Genomic DNA, 6724 nt, shown 5'->3' with positions numbered 1-6724 from the left:
GTCTAGGTACAGGCCCAGCCTTTCCTTCAGTATTTCCTGTGGAAGAAAGGGATCAAGGGCTTACCCCAGCCATGCCCACAGGAGCACTCCTGCACACACCCAGCACTGCTGGGGACCAAGCCCTAGTGCACAGGGATCGCCTGCACCGCTCCTCCAGGGATGCAGCCATCTCCTGTCCTGTAGCAGGATCCGGCATGCTCGTAACCATACCACATCACTGGCCAGAGTCCTGAGGTTGCAGAGGCCTGGCAGCCGGCCGGCACCATCCTGGACGTTCCCCTAAAGTGGGGCGAGGAGAGGGACGACAGTCAGGACACAAGAGCAGGACTGAACAGAAGCATCTGCAAATTAACTTTGGGCACTAGACAGATGGACGCTGGGCAGCCCTGTGCCAGGGGGCTGCTGCTGTACTGTACCAGTAGTTCTTGACCCTCCTTCCCAGCACCCCTGGTTTAAGAGGACTTTTTGGGTGAAGGTGTGCCAATTGATCTGTGCCATCACTGGAATGCACAGCACAATACCGCTTCCCTGGCAGTTCATCAAGGTGGCACTTAAGTGAATTCCACTGCAGTTGTTTAGTGAGAGTGACCTGGCAAGGAGGAGAAGGGAATGCAACAGCAATGGTCTGCATTAAAAGTCTTAGTCAGCATCTCTCAGCAAGGAAAAGGGAGAGGACTGACTCAACAGTATTTTATTGTATTTTAGTTTTTAATTTAAAAATTGCATGTATGCGTACACACGCTCAGGGAAGCTAGTCTGGAATGGGATTTTTCTAACCATTATGAAAATTAAAATCCCCATAGCACAATCTTGTATTTTTTTAATATTTAATTTTCTGGAACACATACCTCGCATTAGTCTGTACAACATGGAGATTTTTACTTCCCACCTAAGCTTCTTTCTTCCCACATACGAATTTATTCAGAGATGGCAAGGTAGAAGTGTGGTGTTTCTGCTTTTAGTTGCATCCTTGGCTGAAGGACAGACTTGGCAGCAGCAAATTTGTTTCCTGCCTTTTGCTCAGAGTATGCCTTTCAGCCCTTCTAATGTGAATATTCACATTAATGTCAAATGTGAATATTGTTCCACTAAAGAGAACAAGTTCCTCTGTCACTCAGTCTGGTCAGGTACTGGTAGGAAAATCTGTGAATTGTTCAATTTGGTCTTGTTGCCACCAATCTTTTCAAATACTTTAATGAGTGCCTAATTATATTTATGATACTTTCTTTGACCTCTTTGTACTAATGTTTACATTTCCTGTCTGCTGTTCCAGGAAACCACTGATTCATTTTATGTGTGCAAATAAGCAAATCTTTGCCACATACAATACATAACTTAAGCTTCTTTTTCTAGATTTTAAGCCAAGTTTAAGTGTTTTTAGGTGGTGGTGGTTGTTGGACCAACTTTAGCTCCCTCTAATTACACAGTTTCTACCATACAAATATGGCAAGGAATTTTTACTCCTCTCTGTGATTTCACAGGGCCATTTCTATACGGGACACTGCACCACATCCATTAGTACCTAATAGGTCTCCTGAGATAGAACAAATTAATTAAGAAGCACATTAGCAGTCTTGTACCAAGACTCTTCTTAGCAACCATCAAAGTTCTTCTTCCCACTCCAGAAAAAGTCATTGATGAACCAAGTATTATCTCTCAGATTAGGCTGTGAATGTCTGGCATCTCACTATGTGAGAGCAGTTTCCATTAATACCCACCCAAGGGCAGAAGACACAGACATTTTAATACCAGTTACAGATCTCAGTCCAAGCTTTCTCTCCAGTGTCTAGTGCATCTGTCAGCAGCTCTGCCATAATCCTTTCTCTCAGTTTTGGTTTTCCAAGCTCTTGTATGTGAGGCTGGGTGTTTAAATCAAGCCAGGGTGAGTCAGCAGATACCTTTTTTGCAGCTCGCTGGAGGGTAGAAGCACCTGACAGCAAGATGACTCCACAGATTGTGCCTTATCCACAGACCTAAGTCTACCAACTTGCTACAAAAGATGAAACAACAGTCAGTAAAAATTCCTCATTAATCATGTGAGATTAATGCTTTTGGAGAGGGGCACTAAAAATGGAGGGATGTAAGATAATTTATATGTCTGTTTACTTCAATATACATAACAGGATACTGAAGAGAGCCAAGTGCTTCCAGGTTTTTCTGCCCTGTTTCAAGGCTTTAATAATTGGCCCAGAAAAAAAAAAAAAAAAACAAATCTACAAGACCATCCTGATTTTAATTTAATATAGGGTTTACAGCATTTTACGCAAACCTTTTACATTACACAAACAGAACAGTTGTGACCTTACACTGCCACTTACGTGTTATCGTGAAGGCTGTGCCTGTCACATGCACTGGCCCAGCACTGTGGCATTTGGTTAATGCAGCCTGGTGCATTGAGCACAAATCTGTCTCATCTCCTGATCCTCTGCAGTAGCTCACTTCATCACAGGCATCTTACAGTCCCATAGACAGCCGTAGTGGCATTCCTCTCACCTAACTGAAGGTAACTGCTGTGTATGTTTCCACTTTTAAGCTTGATACCAGGGCTTCCAGGACAGTTCAAGGGTCTACAGTCGTGGATTGAAGACGGTTGCTTGCACGATCCACAGACAGTGAAGTCAACCGCACAGTCTCTTAACAGCCACACATGGTCGGATGACTACAGTCCTTTGGCTTCAGTGGAGCACAGTGTTAAGCTTTTCTTCTGTAGAGCTCTGAAGCCAGGGGAGTTGAACCCTAGCCTCAGAAGTCCACACAGCCTATTTCTGGTGGGAGTTAGCTCTCCTATGCAATTTGAGGCACCAAATCTCCAGAGCCTTGGCTAGCCCCACCTAGCTGATGTCATGGCTTATCGATGAATTAAGGGCTAGCTATGATCTAAGTTGGATGCTGTCCTGGGTTCAGCAGGAGCAGTCATTTCTTCTTCTTCTTCTTAGTAGCTGGTGCAGGGCTGGTTTTTGACTTCCCCCTGGGAACAGCACTGGTAACAGCAATGCTTTTAGTTACTGCTTGTCGTGATTTAAACCAAGTCCCCCAACTCCCAGAGAGATAGGAAGGAGAATCCAAAGAATGTAGCCCCCACGGATTGAGATAAGGACGGTTTAATTGCTAAGGCATAACACAAAACCCCTACTGCCATTTACTACTACAAATAATAATGATACAGCAAACAACAAGTGAAGAGAATACAACACCCCACCAGCCACCAACCCATAACTCACTCCACCCTGCCTGGCCGAGCACCATGTGCTCCCTCCTCCATTTTCCTCCAGAGCTCTACCCCTCCAGCCTTCTCTTTCCAGTATGCATCGTGGGCATCACATGCTATGGTATGGAATACCTCATTGCCTAGCCTGGGTCAGGTGTCCTGTCTCTCCTTCCTCCCGGACTCCCCTCCTCCACCTGGCTGGAAAAAAAAAAAACCTTGAACAAAAACACCCTCAAAACATGCTCAAACCATGACATTATCCACCCCTTATTCCATACCATTCACGTCATGCCCAGATCCCACAATTTTCAATACACCATCACTCTTAAGTCCATCACTCTTAAGTCCACCCCTCGACCATGAGACATCTCTAAGTTGCATCTCTGGACTGATAGCCTGAAGTATCTGGGCCCACCAGACTCAAAATCATTCACTGTCCCCTTCAGCAGTTCTACAGCTTGCTTCTGGGGACTCCATACAGCTGCCTTCCACTTCCAATGCTTCCAAAGCACTGGAGGGGCCCAGTGGATCAGATACCTGGCCATACTGTCCCACATGCCCTGCCACTCATGACTGTCCAGCCTTGGGAACAGTCTCCTGGTGCTCCTATATCCTTGTCTAACCCTAGACAAGACCCAGACCTGACTCTGCTTAACTTTTGGGATCAGACAAAATGGCCGTGGGTAGAACACACTCTGTGTGTGTGCCAACATGCCGACCACCATCACAGTCAGCAGGCAGGTCCCAAGGGCACCCAAAAGCCATTCATAACCGTCAGAACTCTCAGCTGCTGCTGCTGCACTTGTCACTGGGGCTGATTGTGAAAAACTAAAGAATAAGGTATTGTTTATTAAGATATATGTTAGGTATATATATGTTAAGCCCAATATAAAGGTTAGACAACAAAAGATATGAAATTGCTTATGCACACAGTTAACGGACACAGCTTATGCAAGATAAGATAACCGCAATTGCTTACACCAATTAAACTACAATCGCTTACACCAATTAAACCAGAAACCGTTTATGCAAACATAAGATGACCACAAGGTGTTACAGAAACTGGCTTGCAAGATGTTCCAGGAACTGGCAGAAATAAGACAAACCACTCCATATAAGGACATAAATGAAGGGTCAACTATGGAACAAAGGAGGAAGACTTCTTACTTCGGCCTCACCGACCACCGGGAGGCAGAGGTCGACCCCCTAGCAACAGCTGAAGCATGCGCAGAGCACCTCAACTACGTCATGAACACGGAAGTAAAAGATGTATAAGGGAGGGCTTTTTGAACTGCTCAGTACGGCAGTAGGCGGAGCGCAGACTCCCCTGCCGTCCAGCGCTGTCTTTGCTCATATTCTACTTCCTATAATTAATAAAATTTTAATTGGATTATGATCCGTTGTGGTCTCAATTTATAACAATTTCTGGTGCCGTGACTCGGATAAGGAACGGTGGGCTTTGGTCCTCCGGGGAGGCGCCCCGCGACATTTCGCGGCCCCGCGACCAACAGCCTACCTCAACCTTACCGACGAACCTAAATTCTAGAATAATGAGCAAAGGAAAAACCGGTAAAATCCCATCAAAATTCTGTGCACGGGAGTCCGGACGAAGACGCAGGACGCGTAAGTATATTGCGAAGTTGTTCGCAGGTTTGCCGTTCGGGCGGGATTGGGTTTCCTGGAATATAACGAATGAGAGGTTCGATATACTGAACCAAGCGAGTGTGGACCCTTAAGTACTGCGTTTTCCATCTCCCGCGAGGGACTGGGCCAGGAACAAGGGGGAGCGAGTGAGTGTATATTTGTGGATATTCCAGAAGATGGGGGGCGAAGGGCAGCAAGTCTTCGACTCACATGAATACCCCTTAGATAATTGGAGAGATTTCCCTGGAACCCTAGGGAAAGATAAGCAAAAAAATGATAGAATATTGTACTAAGATATGGGGAGGGAAGACGGGTCCCAGTAGAGGTCCCAGTCCCGGAGGCCCAGGCAGAGGTCCCCGGAGTAAGACAATGGGTCAGAGTAAGAGTCGTAATTATAACCCAGAAAAGGATCCAAGGAGAGATCCTAAGAATAAAGCAGGGAGCAGCCCACCGGATGCACCACCGGATGGTCCCCTGGGGTTAATGATAAAGTACTGGGACATTCAGCCGTCCCAGGAAGGAAAAAAAAAAAAAAAAATGGTCCATTACTGTATGGAAGTATGGGCAAAAGAAAAAAATTCGACCCGATATTTGGGTCCGCAAGACCCAGTGGGTGTCTTGTACAAAAAGGTTTTATGCACAAGAGGCAGCGGGCGTCCTATGGTTTACAATCACAGGAGACAGTGAGCATCTTGTGGTTAGGGTCCTGCAAGACACAGTGGGTGTCTTGTAGAAAAAGTTTTGTTTTTTAGGCAACAGGCATCTGATGGTCTGAGTCCTGCAAGATACAGTGGGTGTCTTGTAGAAAAGGTTTTGTTTTTTAGGCAACAGGCATCTGATGGTCTGAGTCCTGCAAGATACAGTGGGTGTCTTGTAGAAAAGGTTTTGAGGATTTCAAAGGTATGTGCTGCATGAACCTAATCTGACCATTCTGAATCAATCCATACTAAGCTGGGAAAACTGCAGGAGAACATGCAAAAGCTTAAAATTGTTGGAAGTGGATTGGATAAGGAGTTACTGGATGGTTCAGAGATATACTTAACTAAGGCCTTCTCCAGGTAACATGGATAGGTCTGTCATAAATAATAAAGTAAAAGAATTTACTCACTTTATAAAAAAAGGGGGAACTGATACACGGGTAACCAATGTACAGGGGGGTAATACAGAGAAATTGTACAAGGGAGTTAAAGGAATTCCTTTGCTTAAACAAAAGTTTTGTCTGTCCTAAATACCTGCCATTGCCATCTTGCCAAGGCATTGATTACTGCTGGAGGGGAAGAAGCAGATGCTAATTCTACTGACAAAAGCAGATGAAAGGTCCTGCTGATAAGCCAGGGAGAGGCAGACTGGGCGATCAAGCCTTAAGACCATGACAAAACCACAGATGTTTGGTCTTATTGATAAGCGGCAGGAGAAGCAGACTGGGCGCCGACTAACCCTAAGTCCATGTCTGAAGATTAAAAGGTGTAAAGGTTAAGAAGAGGGAGACTCATTTACTTCATCCTGAAACCCCTGCCCATGATCAGAAGGGGCACTGCGCAAGTGCAAAGGGCCTTCTGGCTCATTATAATACAAAGCGGGGATAGATAATACATATGTATAGGCGGATCAGGTGAGCCCGGGTTTTCGCTATATCCCAAGTTTTGGGAGCCAGGACGAACCTGCTATGGGGAGCAGGTGAAGGGTAAGCGAACCCACCAGGTTTCTGCTGTATCTCAAATTCTGAGAACCGTGAGGAGAGTAAGCGGAACCATAGTGTGAGTGGGGGATCCCATGTGTAACTTTGTGTTTCTGTGTGACTGAGACGTAGCATAGCTACGAAGCGAGTGTGGAGTCCCAATCCGCGGCTCCGTGTCTCCGCGAGGAGAGCGG

Source organism: Melopsittacus undulatus, unplaced genomic scaffold, assembly GCF_012275295.1.
Source record: "Melopsittacus undulatus isolate bMelUnd1 unplaced genomic scaffold, bMelUnd1.mat.Z mat_scaffold_154_arrow_ctg1, whole genome shotgun sequence".
NCBI lineage: Eukaryota > Metazoa > Chordata > Aves > Psittaciformes > Psittaculidae > Melopsittacus > Melopsittacus undulatus.
This window is presented reverse-complemented; position numbering follows the sequence as displayed.